The following is a 21,994-nucleotide window of genomic DNA, read 5'->3' on the forward strand; positions in this document are numbered from 1 at the left end:
CGCGGGCACGGCTCTCGAAAGTTTATACCCTGCAGGGGTGTCCCAACTTAGCCCATTATAAGCTCTCACGGTCAACGAAGGATAAACCTTCTCCCGGGAAGACCCGATCAGTCTCAGAATCCAAGTTTACAAGACATTTCGACAATGGTAAAACAAGACCAGCAAAGCCGCCCGAATGTGCCAACAAATCCCGATAGTGGCTGCACATATCTTGTTCTCAGGGCACACCGGATTGTCCAAGCTTCTGATAGGCGAGCCCGGAGTTGCCCCTGGTGGCCACCGGAGACTGACAGGTTGGACCAACACTCAGAGGAGCACTGGCCCGGGGGTTTAAAATAAAGATGACCCTTGAGTCTGCAGAACCGAAGGGAAAAAGGCTTAGGTAGGCAAATGGTAAAACCAAGGTTGGGCCTTGCTGGAGGAGTTTTATTCAAAGCGAACTGTCAAGGGGGTCCCATAAACCACCCAACCGCGTAAGGAACGCAAAATCAAGGAACATAACACCGGTATGATGGAAACTAGGGGCGGCAAGAGTGGAACAAAACACCAGGCATAAGGCCGAGCCTTCCACCCTTTACCAAGTATATAGATACATTAATTAAATAAGAGATATTGTGATATCCCAATAGAGTTCATAAAATCCATGTTCCAACAAGGAACAAACTCCATCTTCACCTGCAACTAACAACGCTATAAGAGGGGCCGAGCAAACGCGGTAACATAGCCAAACAACGTTTTGCTAGGAAGGGTGAAAAATGTTAGAGGTTCATGGCAATTTGGGAGGCTTGATAAGCAAGTGGTAGGTAGTGTGGCATAGCAATAGAGCGAACAGCTAGCAAGCAAAGATAGAAGTGATTTCGAGGGTATGGTCATCTTGCCTGAGATCCCGCAAGGAAGAAGAACGAGTCCATGAAGAAGACAAACGGACGTAGTCAAACGAATCCTCACAACTCCGGAACGAAACCGAAGCTAACGAGAGAAGCAACCCGGAAAGAAACAAACAACATAGTAAACAACCATCACAGAAACATGGCATGATGCACAATCAAGTATGATGCATGTCCGGTTTAATGAGACATGGCATGGCAAAGTGCAACAAACAACACTACAAATTAAGTGGAGCTCAATATGCAACGAGTTGCATATTTTCGAAACACCACATCAATTATTTAGTTCTCTCTCATTTATGTGCCCAACAATATTAAATGTTGTTAAACATGGCAAGAGGTGAAACATAAGTAAACTAACTATTTAGTCAAGTTTAAATGAGGCCGGAACAACGAACAACAATTCCGGAAAATCCTCATGTGCATATTTTGATTTGGTACTGTTCTGCCATAAACGCAATTTTAATGTAGTTAAACAGCAAAATGAAGTGCACCATGTTAAACTAGGCATTTTTCTACCCCATTTACATATAAAGTTTATTAAAATCCGAGTTACGGTTAATTAGTTATGAAATAAATCATTTAAACATATTATTCGAGCAAAATTAATCAAACAACATTTTAAACAATTTTTAACATGGGTGAAAGTGGCATATAATTAAACTAGATGAAATTCTAGACATTTTTCATATATAAATTATTTACAAAAGCTGCACGGTTCATTAATTATTAATGCATGAACATCAAGGGTTTTTCTGCAAAACTGTAAATCCTCGGATAATTACTAAAATCGCCGGAGGGAAAAAAACAAGAACTGGGCCGAATCTAACTGGCCCAACAGTGCAACAGGTTTGGGTGGCTGCTCACATCGGGCTCTCGGGCCGGAAGCGGAGAGGCGGCTGGGCCTTCCAGGAGCTAGGAGCGGCAGGGGAGGTCAACGCGCGCGGACATGCGGTCATCCTCCTGCTCGAAGCAGAGGATGCAGGGGGCGATGACCACGGCCGGACTTGAGGATGGGGACGGCGAGGCGAGGTGGAACGGATCCAGGTGGAGGCGACCAGGAACAGGACGCGGGCGCGGATCCGACGGAGACAAGTTTGAGGCGTCGGCCATGGGAGCTCCAAGGAGGGCGGTGGCTGTTGCTGTTTCCTGAAGAAGGAAAAGACAGAGAGAGGATTCAGAGAGGGAAAAGATGAAGGGAAGCAGAGAGAAGGCGAGCAGGAGAAGGACGGGAGGAGGAGGAACGACGACCTGGAGACGAACAGGGCTCGAGCGTTGCCTCCCTGGCACGAGATGCAGAGGAGGTCAGCCAGCAGATGGGAGCGAGGGGAAATCCCCGGATCCGACGAGGGAAAGGGCCAGGACTGGCCTGAATGGATTGGGGAAGTGCCGAACTTGCCCGAGATGGTGGTGGAGCAAGGACGAGGCGGCACTGGAAGCTCGCACGGGCGTCCATGGCGCGAGACGCGGGGCTGCGAAGGAGCAGGAGGCTGACGAGGTCCCGAACGGGCGGCTTCGCGGATCCATCGAGGACGAACAGGTGACGGCGCGCACGGGGAGGCGGCTGCTGCTCGGAGGCTCGGCGAGGGGTGGATTGGCTGCTCGGGGTCCTGTTGGTGGGTGGAGGAACGAGGAGAAGGGGATCCCGAGGTGGATCGAGAGGAGATGGATCCAAGGAAGAGGGTCGGTGGTGGCTGGTTGGCTCGATGGATCCCGAGGGGGATTTGGTAGAGAGTGGCGGCGGGTAGGAGGATGGATGGGACATCTCCCTAGAAGTTAGGGTTTGTCCATATTTAGATTAGGGGTCTTTATATAGGGAAAAAAGGGGTACATCTGATTAAAATCGGACGGCTGAGAAAATATAGTTTAGGAAGTCCAATGAAGAAAACGGTGATGTTTTGTAGATGTTTGGGGATGATCCGAATCCAACGGTAACAACAAACCTATTCGGGTACGGGACAACTTTCGGACGCGCGCGAGGGGGTGGGTGGTTGTGCAGAGAGGGTCAAACGGTCAGACAAGAGAGAATCGAAAATCCGGTTAGACTCAGAATGGTCAACGAACGCAAGGGGCGACACGGCAACTACGAGCGGATGCAAGTTTGAAAACAATGACGGCAACAGAGTGCCGATGCAATGCAAAAGATGCGATGATGAATGCAACACACAAATAAAACACACGCCGAACACGAAATATATGGAAGGCGTCTGGAGCTTCGGTCTCGGGGCGTTACATGGGAGTAGATAGTTAACTTGGCTATGATGGTTGTCAACGTGGAAGTTCAGTACTCTATATGTGGATCAGACCTGTTACTTTGCTCATAATGTTGAACTTTCCGTTTGAACGTATGGAATGGGCTGTTATTTTTTTTAAATGGGTTGTATTTGTCCTCCACGGGTTTAGAGGCTGACTTGTGGGCCTACCAAGTTGATGCGTACACAATCAGGAGATGATTGTACGTGAAGAGGATGACAGCAGGGACCCGCCAAGGTCATGGCAGTACGCGAGCAAGTGCCTCCTTATTTCAAGCCAATAAAAAATGGCTCCTCCTAATGGATTTCTGACATCTGGGTCACATGCCATTGTCAACGTAGTGAATAAACGAGATAATTGCACAACGAGCGGCTGACACCAGGGACCCAGCAGCTCACCTAGTTATTTTTGTTTTGGGTTAATTTGGTAAATGCCACTCCAAATCTGGTGTTTCTGAGAAATGCCACTGCAATTTCCAAACTTTGAAAAATGCCATTTCATGCCATTTCCAGTGGCATTTTTTGAAGTCTGGAGTGGCGTTTTTCAAAGTTTGCAAATTGCAGTGGCGTTTTCCAAAGTTTGCAAAAATTGCAGTGGCATTTTTCATAGTTTGGAAATTGCAGTGGCATTTTCATGAATCGCCATAATTGGAGTGGCAGTTATCTAATTTGTTATTGAGACGGAAGCAGGGAGTCAACTGGGTTGTGCGGGGCACTCTGGCCTGTGTAGACAACCTTCTCTTTTATGTTTACCACATACCAGCCCAGTAGTTTTTTTTCTTTCTGAAAATGGTTAGCCCAGTTTTTTTATGATTTGCCAAGTAAGTCGCTTTGTTAGGCCTGCTGGGCCACAAATCTTTCAAGACGAGGAGAGCTTCATTCGGCTGGACAAGAGATGGCCTATCAGTAATGAGAAATGGGTTGTACATTTTTAAAACACATCAAACCGGCAATTAGTTTCAAATTTCTTTTTTTTCATTTCGAGATTTTAAATTGCATTAATTTTTATGTGTGGACAATTCGTTGGATTTTATATTGATATACATTTATTTTTAAAATCAGTTTGAATGTGACTCGAAATTTCAGGATTAAAAACAGTTCGGACCGCACCGAAATATGCAACATTTCGTATAATTTTTTAACCGTGGCCACAATATGGGTTGTAATGCTAACAAAAAGAATATGGGCTCCAAAAAAATCCTTAAGAATTAGCAAACAGGCTGTAAATTATTAGAAATAATGGCAGATGGGTTGTATGCTGTTTTCCACAGATTTGAGGCTTTCCTAAAAAAAGGTTGACGCACAAGCAATGACTGTTGAATGTCCATCCAATGGCCGTCGTGCTTCTTCAATCTCTGCTCTTCCTGCTCCAGCCGCTCAAACAAGCGCCAGCGGGACTGCCTGCTCCCTCCTCCCCGCGGCCAGCTATGCTGCCGCGCAGGCCTCACCGCCCCACCGTACTTCCATCGCTGGCCTAGCCATCCCTCTACTCACCCACACCTGCTGTTATTCTCTGGCGACGGCAGACGAACCAGTAAACCCTCATACAGTCGTACTCCCCTCCGCATGGGAAACAACTGCCGAGTCTTCCCTGGCTCCGTGTCGTTCCCTTCCTAGGCCTCGCCGTCGTCCACCGCCCTGGTGCTCTTGGCGCGGCCTGGTCAATGTGGTCAATGACCGACATGCATCTGAAGTGGACTGTACGTGGAGAGGCTGACAGATGGGTCCACAGCCGCACGCAAGGAAATGCCTCCTTATTACGCGCAAAATAATGATTCCTCCACCTGACATCTGGGACTCACCGAAAGGGCCTTTGTATTTCGCAAAAAAAACTTACCGCCGCTAATAGCTCGGACGCACCAGCTATATCTTCGCACGAAAGGAAGTGCGTCCTTATTATACACAAAAAATGAATACCCCCTGCCAGCTGGGACCCAGTATAGTGGCAGGCTGACTTGTGGGCCTACTAAGTTGATGGGGACGGAGGGCTTTGTCAACTTAGTCAATATGCACGATTCTAGCTCCAGTGACCGTACGATGTCCATCCAACGGCCGTAGTGCTTCTTGAACCTCTGGTCTTCTTGCTCCAGCCGCCCAAACCAGCGTCAGTCGTGCCTCGTGCTCCTGCCTCCCGTGGCCGGCTGCGATGCGGCGGAGGCCTCACCGCCCCTACTACTACCACCGCTGGCCAGGCCATCCCTCTACTCACCCACACCCCCTGTTATTCTGCGGCTACGGCAGCCTCACACAGCAGCGAACCAGTGAACCCTCATACTCCTCTACGCGTGGGCATCCACTGCCGCGCCTTCCCTGGCTCCGCGTCGTCCCCTTCCTAGGCCTCGTCGTCGTCCACCGCCCTGGTGCTCTCGGCACGGCATGGTCAACATGGTCAAGGAACGACTTCCATCGGAAGAGTACTGTACATGGAGAGGCTGACAGCTGGGTCCACGGCAGCCGCAAGGAAGTGCCTCCTTATTACGCGGAAAATAATTATTCCTCCACCTGACAGCAGGGACCCACCAGACAGCCTCTCCATGTACGGTACTCTTCCGATGGAAGTCGTTCCTTGACCATGTTGACCATGCCGCGCCGAGAGCACCAGCACCTGACAGCAGGGACCCACCAGAGGGACCACCGTATTTGGCGAAAAAACGTTTCCCCCCTAACTGCTGGGACCCACTGGACGGGCCACCGTATTTTGCAAAAAAAACGTTCCCCCCGCTGTCAGCTTGGACCCACCGGAAGTGCCGCCTTATTACGCACAAAAAAATGAATACTCCCCCTGCTAGTTGGGACCCACCTAGGTGGGTGGCTGACTTGTGGGCCTACTAAGTTGACGGGGATGGAGTGCTTTGTCAACTTAGTCAATATGAACGATTCTAGCTCCATTGACCGTACAATGTCCATCCAACGGCCGTAGTGCTTCTTCAACCTCTGGTCTTCTTGCTCCAGCCACCCAAAGCAGCGCCAGTCGTGCCGCATGCTCCTACCTCCCGTGGTCGGCTGTGCTGCCGCGGAGGCCTCACCGCCCCTACTATTCCCATCGCTGGCCAGGCCCTACGGCGACGGTAGCCTCACACCACAGCCGAACCAGTGAACCCTCATACTCCTCTCCGCGCGGGCTTCCAGTGCCGCGTCTTCCCTGGCTCCGCGTCGTCCCCTTCCTAGGCCTCGCCGTCATCCACCGCCCTAGTGCTCTCGGCGCGGCGTGGTCAACGTGGTCACGGAACGACTTCCATCGGAAGAGTACTGTACATGGAGAGGCTGACAGCTGGGTCCACAGCCGCAGCAAGGAAGTGCCTCCTTATTACATGCAAAATAAATATTCCTCTACCTGACAGCGGGGACCCATCGGACGGGCCACCGTATTTCGTGAAAAAACATTACCCCCTGACTGCTGGGACCCACTAGCTACATCTTCGCATGCAAGGAAGTGCGTCCGGGCAAAAAAAGATTCGCCCCCTGACTGCTGGGACCCACCAGCTACATCTTCGCACGCAAGGAAGTGCCTGACAGTCGGGACCCACCTGGTTGAAGCGTACGTAGCGTTGTCATTCTGGTCGCGAATGTGTACGTACATACTGGTCGATGTAGAGGCGCACACGTGTCATAGCAGAGGCGCGCACGTAGCATGTACACGTACGTACAGCGGCCAGGGTGCAAGAAAGTAAATACGGCCACGTACGTACATACAGCGGGGTCTCGAACGCCTACTCGCGCGTACGTACGGCCAGGGCTCGTGTACATGGCTGGGTCGGAACGGAGAAACAACGTTGTCGTCGTGTTCATGGGGAGCCAACCGGTTGGGTCGGAACGAAATGCGTCGTCGTGTTCATCGGGAGGGCTTGGACGGAAGAGCCGATGGAAACGAGGCCTGGCGTACCGCAGAACAGAGGAAACGTCCTTGTGTTCGACCGGCCACGGTCGAAACGGGATCCTGTTCATCGGGAGGGGTCTGGCGTACCGCAAAACGGAGGAAACGGACCTCCTACGGTCGAAACGGGGGTCCTGTTGATCGGGAGGGGTGTGGCGTACCGCAAAACGGAGGAAACGGACTTGTGTTGGAGCGCTACGGTCGAAACGGGGGTCCTGTTCATCGGGAGGGGTGTGGCGTACCGCAAAACGGGACTCCACGGGATACTGTTCATCTCCACCGTCGACCCCTCCAGCCTCCACGGGCTACTGTTCATCCACCGTCGACCTCCTCCAGCCTCCACCTGCGACTGTTCATCCACGGGCTCCTGTTCATCCAGCCTCCACCGCGCGCTACTCCACCGGCTACTGTTCAACCAGCCCTCTCCACGGGCTCCTGTTCAACCACCCCTCCACAGGCTACTGTTCATCCAGCCCTCCACCGTCTACTGTTCATCCTGCCCTCCACGGGGTGGTCCTGTTCATCCTGCCCTCCACGGGGTCCTGTTCATCCAGCCCCAACCGGCTCAATCGATCGGGGTCCTGTTCATCCAAAGGCAACAACACGGGGTCCTGTTCATCCACCCCCACCGGGAACTGTTCATCCAAACCCCCCCCCAGCAACGCTCACTGTTCATCCAGAGGCAGCATCGATCGGCTTCAGTTAGCAGCAGTAGCGAAGGAATCGCTCGATCGGGTTCAGTTAACAGCCATCGATCGATCGCTCGGGTTCAGTAACGCGTAGCCTGCAGTGCAATCGCTCGGGTTCAGTTAGAGCCCAATGCCTCGCTCGTGTTCAATTAGAGCCCAACGCCTCGCACCCACGTGCGTGCGTGTATGAGAGAAACGCGCATCGCTCGGCCCCGACCAACACCGTAACCGGGAACACCCCAATATTTTCCTCGCCCTCGCTTCTACCACGGTTTTTTCCGTCATGGATGGCCCAAAGAATGTCATGCAGCTGCGTCTCTGGCCCGCCCAGGACGAAAAGCCCATTTTCTGTCATGATTTTTTGTCATAGAAGTAGGACCCCACCACATCTATGATGATACCAGGTTTTGTCAGAATTATCATCATAGAAGTGTCATAAGTATGATAGAAAAAAATTCGTTCGGCCCAAAATGTCACGAATATGTCTTTTTTTGTAGTGTTAGAGTCATCCGGATCAGTGTCAAAGCTTGCATCGACATAATCATTTACGACGATCTTTGTCACCTCCATAAACGAGAAACATATCCTTAGTCCTTTTCAGCTATTTTAGGATGTTCTTGACCGCTGTCCGGTGATCCACTCCTGGATTACTTTGGTACCTCCCTGCAAAACTAATAGCAAGGCACACATCAGGTCTGGTACACAGCATTGCATACATGATAGAACATATGGCTAAGGCATAGGGAATGGCTTTCATTTTCTCTCTATCTTCTACAGTGGTCGGGCATTGAGTCTGACTCGGCTTCACACCTTGTAACACAGGCAAGAACCCTTTCTTTGACTGATCCATATTGAACTTATTCAAAACTTTATCAAGGTACGTGCTTTGTGAAAGTCCAATTAAGCGTCTTGATCTATCTCTATAGATCTTGATGCCCAATATATAAGCAGCTTCACCGAGGTCTTTCATTGAAAAATTCTTATTCAAGTATCCTTTTATGTTATTCAGAAATTCAATATCATTTCCGATCAATTATGTTTCATCCACATATAATATCAGAAATGCTACAAAGCTCCCACTCACTTTCTTGTGAATACAGGCTTCTCCAAAAGTCAGTATAAACCATATGCTTTGATCACACTATCAAAGCGTATATTCCAACTCCGAGAGGCTTGCACTAGTCCATAAATGGATCGCTGGAGCTTGCACACTTTGTTAGCACCTTTTGGATTGAAAAAACCTTCTGGTTGCATCATATACAACTCTTCTTTAAGATATCCATTAAGGAATGCAGTATTGACATCCATTTGCCAAATTTCATAATCATAAAATGCGGCAATTGCTAACATGATTTGGACAGACTTAAGCATCGCTACGGGTGAGAAGGTCTCATCGTAGTCAACGCCTTGAACTTTTCGAAAACCTTTCACAACGAGTCGAGCTTTGTAGACAGTAATATTACCGTCAGCGTCAGTCTTCTTCTTGACGATCCATTTATGCTCTGTGGCTTGCCGATCATCGTGCAAGTCCACCAAAGTCCACAATTTGTTCTCATACATGGATTCCATCTCAGATTTCATGGCCTCGAGTCATTTCGCGGAATCTGGGCTCATCATCGCTTCCTCATAGTTCGTAGGTTCGTCATGATCAAGTAACATGACTTCCAGAACAGGATTACCGTACCACTCTGGTGCAGATCTTACTCTGGTTGACATACGAGGTTCAGTAGTAACTCTATCTGAAGTTTCATGATCATCATCATTAGCTTCCTCACTAATTGGTGTAGGAATCACTGGAACTGATTTCTACGATGAACTACTTTCCAATAAGGGAGCAGGTACAATTACCTCATCAACTTCAACGTTCCTACCACTCACTTCTTTTGAGAGAAACTCCTTCTCTAGAAAGGATCCATTCTTAGCAACGAATATATTGCCTTCGGATCTGTGATAGAAGGTGTACCCAACAGTCTCTTTTGGGTATCCTATGAAGACTCATTTCTCCGATTTGGGTTCGAGCTTATCAAGTTGAAGCTTTTTCACATAAGCATCGCAGCCCCAAACTTTAAGAAACGACAGCTTAGGTTTCTTGCCAAACCACAGTTCATATGGTGTCGTCTCAACGGATTTAGATGGTGCCCTATTTAACATGAATGTAGCTGTCTCTAAAGCATAACCCCAAAACGATAGCGGTAAATCAGTAAGCGACATCATAGATCGCACCATATCTAATAAAGTGTGGTTACGACGTTCTGACACACCATTACGCTGTGGTGTTCCAGGGAGCGTGAGTTGCGGAACTATTCCACATTGTTTCAAATGAAGACCAAACTCGTAACTCAAATATTCACCTCCACGATCAAATCGTAGAAACTTATTTTCTTGTTACGATGATTTTCCACTTCACTCTGAAATTCTTTGAACTTTTCAAATGTTTCAGACTTATGTTTCATTAAGTAGATATACTCATATCTGCTTAAATCATCTGTGAAGGTTAGAAAATATACCCACCGTGAGCCTCAACACTCATCGGACCGCATACATCACTATGTATTATTTCCAATAAGTCAGTTGCTCGATCCATTGTTCCGGAGAACGGAGTCTTAGTCATCTTGCCCACGAGGCATGGTTCGCAAGCATCAAGTGATTCATAATCAAGTGATCCCAAAAGCCCATCAGCATGGAGTTTCTTCATGCACTTTATACCAATATGACCTAAACAGCAGTGCCACAAATAAGTTGCACTATCATTATTAAACTTATATCTGTTGGCTTCAATACTATGAATACGTGTATCACTACTATCGAGATTCAACAAAAATAGACCACTCATCAAGGGTGCATGACCATAAAATATATTATTCATATAAATAGAACAACCATTATTCTCTGATTTAAATGAATAACCGTCTCGCATCAAACAAGATCCAGATATAATGTTCATGCTTAACGCTGGCACCAAATAACAATTATTCAGGTCTAAAACTAATCCCGAAGGTAGATGTAGAGGTAGCGTGCCGATGGCGATCACATCGACTTTGGAACCATTTCCCACACGCATCGTCACCTCGTCCTTAGCCAATCTTCGTTTAATTTGTAGCCCGTGTTTCGAGTTGGAAATATTGGCAACAGAACCAGTATCAAATACCCAGGCGCTACTACGAGCATTAGTAAGGTACACATCAATAACATGTATATCAAATATACCTTTCACTTTGCCATCCTTCTTATCCGCCAAATACTTGGGGCAGTTCCGCTTCCAATGACCAGTCCCTTTGCAGTAGAAGCACTCAGTCTCAGGCTTAGGTCCAGACTTGGGCTTCTTCACTTGAGCAGCAACTTGCTTGCCGTTCTTCTTAAGTTCCCCTTCTTCCCTTTGCCCTTCTTCTTGAAACTAGTGGTCTTGTTAACCATCAACACTTGATGCTCCTTCTTGATTTCTACCTCCGCAGCCTTTAGCATCGCGAAGAGCTCGGGAATTGTCTTATCCATCCCTTGCATATTATAGTTCATCACGAAGCTTTTGTAGCTTGGTGGCAGTGATTGAAGAACTCTGTCAATGACACTATCAATAGGAAGATTAACTCCCAGTTGAGTCAAGTGATTGTGGTACCCAGACATTCTGAGTATATGCATGTTCACTAACAAAACTATTCTCCTCCATCTTGCAGCTATAGAACTTATTGGAGACTTCATATCTCTCAATCCGGGCATTTGCTTGAAATATTAACTTCAACTCCTGGAACATCTCATATGCTCCATGACGTTCAAAACGACGTTGAAGTCTCGGTTCTAAGCCGTAAAGCATGGCACACTGAACTATCAGGTAGTCATCAGCTTTGCTCTGCCAGACGTTCATAACGTCCGGAGTTGCTCCTGTAGTGGGTTTGGCACCTAGCGGTGCTTCCAAGATGTAATTCTTCTGTGTAGCAATGAGGATAATCCTCAAGTTATGGACCTAGTCCGTGTAATTGCTACCATCATCTTTCAACTTAGCTTTCTCTTGGAACGCATTAAAATTCAAGGGAACGGTAGCACGGGCCATTGATCTACAACAACATAGACATGCAAAATACTATCTGGTACTAAGTTCATGATAAATTAAAGTTCAATTAATCATATTACTTAAGAACTCCCACTTAGATAGACATCTCTCTAGTCATCTTACTGACCATGTGATCCATATCAACTGAACCATGTTCGATCATCACATGAGATGGAGTAGTTTTCAATGGTGAACATCAATATGTTGATCATATCTACTATATGATTCACACTCGACCTTTCGGTCTCAGTGTCCCAAGGCCATATCTGCATATGCTAGGCTCGTCAAGTTTAACCCGAGTATTCTGTGTGTGCAAAAACTGGCTTGCACCTGTTGTATGTGAACGTAGAGCTTATTGTCGGTGTCAAAACCGGCGGATCTCGGGTAGGGGGTCCCGAACTGTGCGTCTAAGGCGGATGGTAACAGGAGGCGGGGGACACGATGTTTACCCAGGTTCGGGCCCTCTCGATGGAGGTAATACCCTACTTCCTGCTTGATTGATCTTGATGATATGAGTATTACAAGAGTTGATCTACCATGAGATCGTAGAGGCTAAACCCTAGAAGCTAGCCTATGATTATGATTGTTGTTGTCCTACGGACTAAACCCTCCGGTTTATATAGACACCGGAGGGGGCTAGGGTTACACAGAGTCGGTTACAAGGGAGGAGATCTACATATCCGAATTGCCAAGCTTGCCTTCCACGCAAAGGAGAGTCCCATCCGGACACGGGACGAAGTCTTGAGTCTTGTATCTTCATAGTCCAACAGTCCGGCTAAAGTATATAGTCCAGCTGTCTGAGGACCCCCTAATCCAGGACTCCCTCAGTAGCCCCTGAACCAGGCTTCAATGACGATGAATCCGGCGCGCAGATTGTCTTCGGCATTGCAAGGCGGTTTCCTCCTCCGAATACTCCATAGAAGATTTTGAACACTAGGATCGTGTCCGGCTCTGCAAAACAAATTCCGCATACCACCGTAGAGAGTATAATATTTCCACAAATCTAATCTGCTGACAACTTTTCATAGCGTGACGTTCTGCCATGGTCTGGTCATGACGAACCGTTTTTCCCAGCCTGCCACTGCACGTGTTGCGAGGCGGTTTTATTGGCACGTCTTGTCGAAGCAGAGATCGTGTTCCTCCTATCACGGGATTCTCATCAATACGGGTGTGGGTAACCCAATCGTGCCCGTTGGTATGACTCCTCGATTTAGGCAAGTTCCAAACGGCCACGCGGAGGACGCTCGATATTCACCCCCTTTATGAAGGGGCCAAGGCCTGTCCTTTTCTTCTCGCGTTCAATCCTTCCCTTCCCCCACCTCGAATTCCAACACCCGAGGCTCCGGCTAAGCGCTTCGGACCTCCAATCATGTCCGGATCCAACCTTCAAGGCTAGTGGATGGCCTCCTCTGTCACAAAGCAGGACATCAAGAAGCTAGGAGAAGCCAGGTATCTGACCGCTGAAATCTCGCATAGGCTGCCTGCTCCAGGGTAGGTCATCCCTACTCCCGAACCCAATGAGAGTGTCATATTTGTTTCCCACTTCCTCCGAGGGCTAGGCTTTAGTCTTGATCCCTTTGCTAGAGGGCTTTTGTTCTATTACGGGCTCGATTTCCATGATCTAGCTCCAGATTCCATCCTTCACATCTCGTCGTTTATCGTCGTGTGTGAGGCCTTCCTCCGCATCACTCCACACTTCGGCTTATGGCTCAAGACCTTCAATGTGAAGCCGAAGATGATCGATGGGCGACACGTAGAATGCCGAGGTGCCATAATAAGGAAAGGCGCCGATGCTCCATGGCCAAAGGGTTCCTTCCCGGAGATGTCCAACTTATGGCAACGGGAGTGGTTTTACATCACGGCTACCTGAAGTACTAAGTGGGCAGCTGCCCCCGCCACAACTGGCGTCATGGGTCAACAAGGGGCTGGACTGGGGGCCAGTTAATGACGTGCCGACATTGCAGAGTCGCATCCGAGATCTCCTCAAGAGAGATGTCGGCCTTGTCAAGGTAATGCAAGTCATGCTAGTTCGCCGGGTCCTGCCATGCCAACGTCGACCTCTCCGTATGTGGGAGTTCAACCCGGAAGGACCGCGAACTATTCAGCAATTCTTCAGCGTGACACTTGAAGAGATGTATGGATTGTTCTTCGGATCACAAATAAAGTGTCCGGACACCACCGAGGATGCGGGTCTAAACTGCAATCGTCCAGATACCCACGTAAGTAATTCTGCAGCCGAACACGCTGTCTTTTAATTTGTCACAACATCATTATGAAAAGTCGCTCTTTGACCAGGACTGGATAAAAAAGGCGAAGATGATCAGGTGTTCGGCCCCCCTTCCCGAGGGCTCACCGGATCCTGTACTAGCCAGGATGCTTGAGCTTGCACCTTATCAAGCGCCATCAGGGGAAGATAAAGGGGGAATAAAGAAGCCGAAAGCGGGCCTCACTCATTACTCATCCAAACCGGGGGAATTAGTGTCTCCGCGAAGCCGGATAACCGGGGAGAAGAATCTGAAATTCCCTCTCCCCACGGAAGGAAAAGGACCGCCTCTGAAGATTTGGAAACAAGGGTTTCCAAACGAGGGAAGAAACCTTCGCCAGGGGGCCCTGCCCCGGAGGGCGTCCTTACCGCATTGTGCCCGCAAGGGGGTCAGCCCTCCACCGAGCTGTAAGTGAACAAGAGTACTTTTGGTAAATATATCCTGCTTCATCTCCGAGGACAATAACCGAGACGTATGTCTTGCAGTTCGGATCGTAGCCCTTCTCGACAGAGTTCGTCTTCGGGGGATCTTCTTCCGGAGATGATGGAGAGCGAAACGCATCCCCCTGTCTCCCCGCCTCATGAGGCGGACGACCCTGAGGTGTCGTCGCGGAGGATTTCTCCTGATCCGCCAAGGCCAGAAGGTAACCCTTCGGCCACCCGAAGTTCGGAGGATTCGGCTCCTAAGGAGAGCAACAGAAAGAGTCCGGGACTGTCCGGTGCACAACCGGACGTACTGATGGGTCTTCTGGAGCAAGCGGCTATCTCAGAGGCGCATCGTACTTTAATGGGTACGGTGGTTGAGAGGATTTCATCCGCCAAAAGTGGTTTGCATGAAGCTTTTATGAGCCTGCTAAAAGGCTTTGAGGTATGCAAAGTAATATATATATTTTTTGACGGTACCGCACACGCTAGGAGTGCCCTATGCAGATAGTAGCCCCTGAGACTCTGGTTGCTGTCCAAAGGCGGCAAACAGAGGATCATAGTCCCAGGTAATGATCATGCTGCTTTTATGTGCAGGCCGCTGAGGGTCCGGTGGCTGGCCGGACTTGTGAGTTTGCCGAACTGAAGCGGCAACTTGATGCGGCAGATGCCGACATCGTGCTTGTAAACAAGCGGCTTGACGAGGCACAGGGTATGTATTCTCCGGTGGTTAACAGATATTAAGAGGAGCATGATGCTAGTATCTATAATATGTTGTGACTGCAGATGGAGTTGCCGCCGCGGAGACCGTTCGGGCGGAGCTTGCCCGAACCAAGGAACAAGCCAGGAGAAGTGATGCGGCTGCCCTAAAGGCGGTCGAAGAATTAAGAGCCGAATAGGCTGCTCATCGCCAGAGCGAAGATAAAATAGCCAAGATGGCTGTTGAGCTGAAGGATGCCGCCGACCGGTATGAGCTTCTCGAAAAGGAAAGTCAAGCGAAAGCGGCGGACCTGAAGAAAGCCATGGTAGCAGCCAAGGAGACCCGCTCGAAAATCAGAGCGGCGAAGGAGGAGCTTCGTCAAGCCGGAGATATCACGGCTGGGAAGCCCTTTTTGTTGCGGAAGAAGTTCGGAGATCCGAAGTATGCCCTTCTGGATCAATTATGGAGTGTTGCAGACGTGTACGTGGACTTGGCAACGAGTGCTGCTGATGCGACTGAGTTTTTCAAAGATAAAAAAGATCATGAAGTGGAAAAGTTGTTCTGGTCGCAGTTCAGTGCTCCAACGCGTCCGCTGCTGTTGAATGAGCAAATGGCCGAGTGGGCTCAGCTCCATAGGTTGTCCGGGCTTGCCCAGAGGTCTGTCGTGGATCATCTTTGGCCGGAAGGACCAAGGCCGAATAGTTATTTTGGTTTAGTGCAACGATTCCTTGGTGTTGTGCCGCATATCGACGCTGCAAAGAGGTCGGCGTGCATAGAGGGTGCGCGGATGGCTCTTGCCCGTGTTAAGACATACTGGGAAGAGATGGAGGCCACCGCTATTGCAACCCAGAGTTCGGCCGTAGGCCAGGTATCGGCCGAGCACTATTTTGAAGAAGTCCTAGAAGGCGCTCGTTTAATAGAGGCTCAGTGCTCGAAGAGTATCATGCCCTAGTGACATGCATCCCAATTGTAAAAACAATGTTATTATGATTATTTAGGCTGTGTTTATACTTTTGCCTGAAAGTATTATGATGCCTCATGTGCGGCCGTTTATGTATGTATATAACCTGAAAGTTTGAAGTCATCGGCATCAGCCCCCACGCATATAATGCGGGGGTGTTTGGAAAAGCGCGTATTCACACTTGATACAATGTCTTGGTCCATTAAGGAGGTGATAGCACGGCGAACAAGGCAATCGGACTATATTGCTTTAACACTTTCACTTAGCCATAGGAGTTTGACAGTGGGGCTACTATATAGCCCCTGGTACTTCCGCGTCTATCCGAATACGGTGCGCGTACATACATGACCGGAAACCGGTCCTTCGTTAATGCGGAGGAATCACGAAGATTCTGATGAGTCATCGAGTGGTTGACCAGTCTCGCGCTTTATCATGACAGTCAGTTTTCAGCTTTCTCTACTGAGGTGCTCGTCCAGATGAACCAGGGCACAATCGCAGTAGTTCTCCCGGTGCCACCTTAGCCGATAGAGCGGAACATAAGGTAGCAAAACACGGGAGCCGGGCAAACCCAACTATTGACCAAAGACATGATTCGGAGCTGATGCATATCAGGCCAAACTCGCGATGCCGAACACTCCCTAAGGTATTCGGTCTTCACAACATATGCCATGCTGAATAACGCCCTTGATAATGAACCCTGAATTTCCAGGTACGTGTATTAGTCTGACGTGGCGAAATGCCAATAACGCCAGCATCCCTCTTGGTTGTGTTGAGTATCCGGAGGGTGTGAAGCAACAAGAGACAGTAAGAAAGGTTTACACAGGGTCTTAATCTAAAAAGAAACCTTTGAGCGGGGCCCTGCTGCACGTCTGCTATCACATCCCTAGCTTCTCGTATTGCACTAGGCTAGCTTCATGTGTGCATCATGTTTGAATTTTGCAGAAAATTGAAATGGGGATTGCCTAAACCCTAGCATCAAAGGAATTCACTAGGTTCAACTAAAATATTCTCAGTGTTTCCAAATGGCTTTTAAAACTGTTCATCATTTCTAGAAAATGCTGGAAACAATAACCAGAGGTGCTGCACATTTTTCCATGACATATTTGGGCTCTGAATTAAATCATATAGTATTTGCATTTGGGCATTTAAATGCTATTAAATATTTTAAATGCTCAAATAATCGTAAACTAAAATGTTTACTGTTGGATATATTCTAAACAATAGCCATGATTAGTTTCATGATTTTTAGAAATGCCCTGGCATTTTTAATAAAGCCCTAAAACTACAGAAGAAATAGAAAAACAGAAAGGAATTAGAAAAAGGAGAGAGAGAGAGAGAGAAAACCAACCTGGGCTTACCTCCTGCAGCCCACCTGGCGGCCCAACTGTGCAGCCCAGCCCACCACCGCAGCTCCTGTCGTCTTCCTCCTCAGGCCAATAGGCAGGGCGTGTGCCCGACGCGCGCGCACGCGCCGAGCCACCTCCTGCTTCCCCGGGGCGTCTTGAGCCTTCCGTAGCGCCACACCACCCCCCAGAACCGTTCGGATCGATCTCTCCCTCCCTCGCTCTCCCCCTCGCCCGTTCCCCGCCATGGTGGAAGCCTCCATGGACGCGCCGCCGTAACCCCGCGCCCACAGCTTCTGCCCATCCTCCCCCTCTCTGTTCGCTCTACCGCGCACCGCAGCGACCACACCGCGCTCACCGGCACGCGCCGCTGCCTGCTCTCGTCGCCGACGTGCTCCCGGCCAACTAATGGACCGGCCGTCGTGCCCAAACTGCTCGCCGTGCTGCGTAGAGCCCGTAGGTGCCACGCTCGCGCCGCTACGGCCACCACAACCGCATCGCCGCGCACACCCGAACGCCGACCGCCGCCTCAAGCTCGTTTCCGGCGAGCTCCAGCCGCCCTAGCTGCTGCTGCTAGCTGCAACGGGCGCAGGTGAGCCCCAGCTCCCCGTAGCCGCTCTCCGCCGTCCAAACGGTCGTCGGAACAGCGAGCCCGAGCCCTCCGCCGCGTATGCTCCCGCCGGCGGCTTAACGCCGGCATGTTAGGCCTGTTGACCAGGGGTTTGACCTTCCCTGGGTCATTGACATGTGGGGCTAGCCCCTGCTAATTTCCTAATTTAGGTTTAACTAAAATAGGATTAGCCCCTGTGACACTGACACGCGGGCCCCACCGTCCAGGTTTGACCTAGACCGCCCAGTTTACTTGCTGACGTCACTGTGACGTAATGCTGACGCTATAAATCATTTTCTGGATTTATTCTTATTCAGGAAATTCCAGAAAATCCTATAAACTTCTAAAAATCATAGAAAATAATCTATAACTTAGATGGAAAACATTTATATATGAAAAATGATCAGAAAAATCCAATCTATCCATCTGTACCATTTTCATGCATGTTAGAACAACTTATGGCTACTGTTTAGGCCAAATCATATAAATGGCATTTAAACCCTCACATATGGAGTTTGAATTTGAACATAGGGTTCAAACCAACTCCATTTAACATGCTGCTAGTTGCATTAGCTCAAAACACAGCATATTAACATGTCATGATCATGCATCATATTGTGCATTGCATTGATTGTGTTTTCCTTCTCTGTTGCCGGTATTTGTTCCCCTCGGTAGACGATGTTCCGACGTTGTGATCGTTGACACTGATGAAGACTCAATGCTATCTTCAGAAGTGCCAGGCAAGCAAAACCCCCTTGTTCATTCCGATACAATCCCACTCTCTCGCTCTTGCTCTCTTTTACTGCATTAGGACAACAGCGATTCAACTGTTACATGCTGCGGTAGTTGAACCCCTTTCGTCTGCATGACCTGTCATTGCCACAGTAAATAGATGAAACCCACTAGCATGAGTAGGAGTTGTTTGAGCCCTGATGTGCCTACTCATTCATGCCTATTTGTCATGCCTGCTACTGCTTAGAGTTGAGTCAGGTCTGATTCATCGGGGATGAATTGGAAAGTGGTGAACATGTCCTACTGTGTGTGAGCTAAGTGTGTGAACACGATTTGGTAAAGGTAGCGGTGAGAGGCCATGTAGGAGTACATGGTGGGTTGTCTCATTGAAACCGTCCTCAGGAACTGAGTTCTGTGTTTGTGATCCATGAACAGCTACTACCACGCATTGGAATGCTTAAGTGCCCCTCTCGACTTATTAATCAACATGATCTCTGTCCAGGAGTTGCAACTAGTTTCTGGTGTTTGTAGGAAGTGTTAGTAGTCTACCAAGTGGCACCCGGTACAGGTGGGCTTGGGACAGACTAGGCACCTGTTGGGGAACGTAGTAATTTCAAAAAAATTCCTACGCACACGCAAGATCATGGTGATGCATAGCAACGAGAGGGGAGAGTGTTGTCCACGTACCCTCGTAGACCAACAGCGGAAGCGTTATCACAACGCGGTTGATGTAGTCGTACGTCTTCACGATCCGACCGATCAAGTACCGAACGCACGGCACCTCCGAGTTCTACACACGTTCAGCTCTATAACGTCCCTTGAACTCCGATCCAGCCGAGTGTTGAGGGAGAGTTTCGTCAGCACGACGGCGTGGTGACGACGATGATGTTCTACCGACGCAGGGCTTCGCCTAAGCTCCGCAATGATATTATCGAGGTGTAATTTGGTGGAGGGGGGCACCGCACATGGCTAAAAGATCTCAAGGATCAATTGTTGTGTCTCTGGGGTGCCCTCTTGCCCCCGTATATAAAGGAGCAAGGGAGGAGGAGGCCGGCCCGTGGAGGGGGCGCACCAAGTGTGGAGTCCTACTAGGACTCCCTAGTCCTAGTAGGATTCCACCTCCCATATGGAATAGGAAAAGAGGAAGGGAAAAAGAGAAGGAAGGAAGGGGGCGCCCCCCTTCCCTAGTCCAATTCGGACCAGACCAAGGGGAGGGGTGCGGCCACCCTTGAGGCCCTTTTTCTTCTTTCCCGTATGGCCCAATAAGGCCCAATACGTATTCCCGTAACTCTCCGGTACTCCGAAAAATACCCGAATCACTCGGAACCTTTCTGAAGTCCGAATATAGTCGTCCAATATATCGATCTTTACGTCTCGACCATTTCGAGACTCCTCGTCATGTCCCCGATCTCATCCGGGACTCCGAAATCCTTCGGTACATCAACATACATAAACTCATAATAAAACTGTCATCGTAGCTTTAAGCGTGCGGACCCTACGGGTTCGAGAACTATGTAGACATGACCGAGACACGTCTCCGGTCAATAACCAATAGCGGGACCTGGATGCCCATATTGGCTCCCACATATTCTATGAAGATCTTTATCGGTCAGACCGCATAACAACATACGTTGTTCCCTTTGTCATCAGTATGTTACTTGCCCGAGATTCGATCGTCGGTATCTCGATACCTAGTTCAATCTCGTAACCGGCAAGTCTCTTTACTCGTTCCGTAACACATCATCCCGTAACTAACTTATTAGTCACAATGCTTGCAAGGCTTATAGTGATGTGCATTACCGAGTGGGCCTAGAGATACCTCTCCGACAATCGGAGTGACAAATCCTAATCTCGAAATACGCCAACCCAACAAGTACCTTTGGAGACACCTGTAGAGCACCTTTATAATCACCCATTTACGTTGTGACGTTTGGTAGCACACAAAGTGTTCCTCCGGTAAACGGGAGTTGCATAATCTCATAGTCAGAGGAACATGTATAAGTCATGAAGAAAGCAATAGCAACATACTAAACGATCGGGTGCTAAGCTAACGGAATGGGTCAAGTCAATCACGTCATTCTCCTAATGAGGTGATCTCGTTAATCAAATGACAACTTATGTCTATGGCTAGGAAACATAACCATATTTGATTAACGAGCTAGTCAAGTAGAGGCATACTAGTGACACTCTGTTTGTCTATGTATTCACACATGTATTATGTTTCCGGTTAATACAATTCTAGCATGAATAATAAACATTTATCATGATATAAGGAAATAAATAATAACTTTATTATTGCCTCTAGGGCATATTTCCTTCAGCACCGTGGCCGGGTATACCAAGCGCCGCCCGTTTGGTGGGCTTGGAACCCTGTACACATCGTTTGGGGCCGTGAGCGACACCCCGGCTGGATCTCCTTGCGGATGGAACCCGAATAGGCGATAAACCTGGATTGGAGACTTGTGTGGTTAGTCAGGTCATGGCCGACTCCCTCACCAGGCTTCCGCTTGAAGGTTGCCGAGGTACACGACGTGTACATGGTGGTAAGTGGCGAGAGCGTGTGTGAAGAAGTACACCCCTGCAGGGTTAACATCATCTATTCGAATAGCCATGTCCGTGGTAAAGGACTTCTGGGTTGCCTATAACAGTTCATATACAAGTGAAAGTGGATACTCTAAAATACGCAAGATAAGCGTGAGTGCTATGGATGGCGTCCTCGTAGGGAGACGGGAGTGAATCCATAGTGGTGTATTGATATGGTGAATATGTGGACTCGTGTGTGCCACCTCAAAAGAGTTACTTGCAGTCGTAGTTCAGGATAGCCACCGAGTCAAAGCTGGCTTGCTGCAGTTAAACTCCACCACCCCCTTTGTTGATACCGATGCATATGTAGATAGTTCTGATGTAAGTCTTGCTGGGTACATTTGTACTCACGTTTGCTTATTTTATGTTTTGTAGAGAGACGTCAATCTCGCTAGTAGTTCTGTGTGGACTTCGACGTTTAGCTTGATACCTCAGCTACGATCTTGAGCCCTCGGCAGGGTCTTGTAGATAGTCAGGCTTCGCAGCCTTTTTCTTTTGTAGATGTCTGTACTCAGACATGTTAAGCTTCCGCATGTGCTTTGACTTGTATGCTCTGAATGTTGGGTCATGAGACCCATGTTTGTAATATCTCGCTCCTCGGAGCCTAATGAATAAATACTTGAGTCGTAGGG

The sequence above is a fragment of the Triticum aestivum genome, chromosome 2D, assembly GCF_018294505.1.
Source record: "Triticum aestivum cultivar Chinese Spring chromosome 2D, IWGSC CS RefSeq v2.1, whole genome shotgun sequence".
In the NCBI taxonomy this organism is placed as follows: Eukaryota; Viridiplantae; Streptophyta; class Magnoliopsida; order Poales; family Poaceae; genus Triticum; species Triticum aestivum.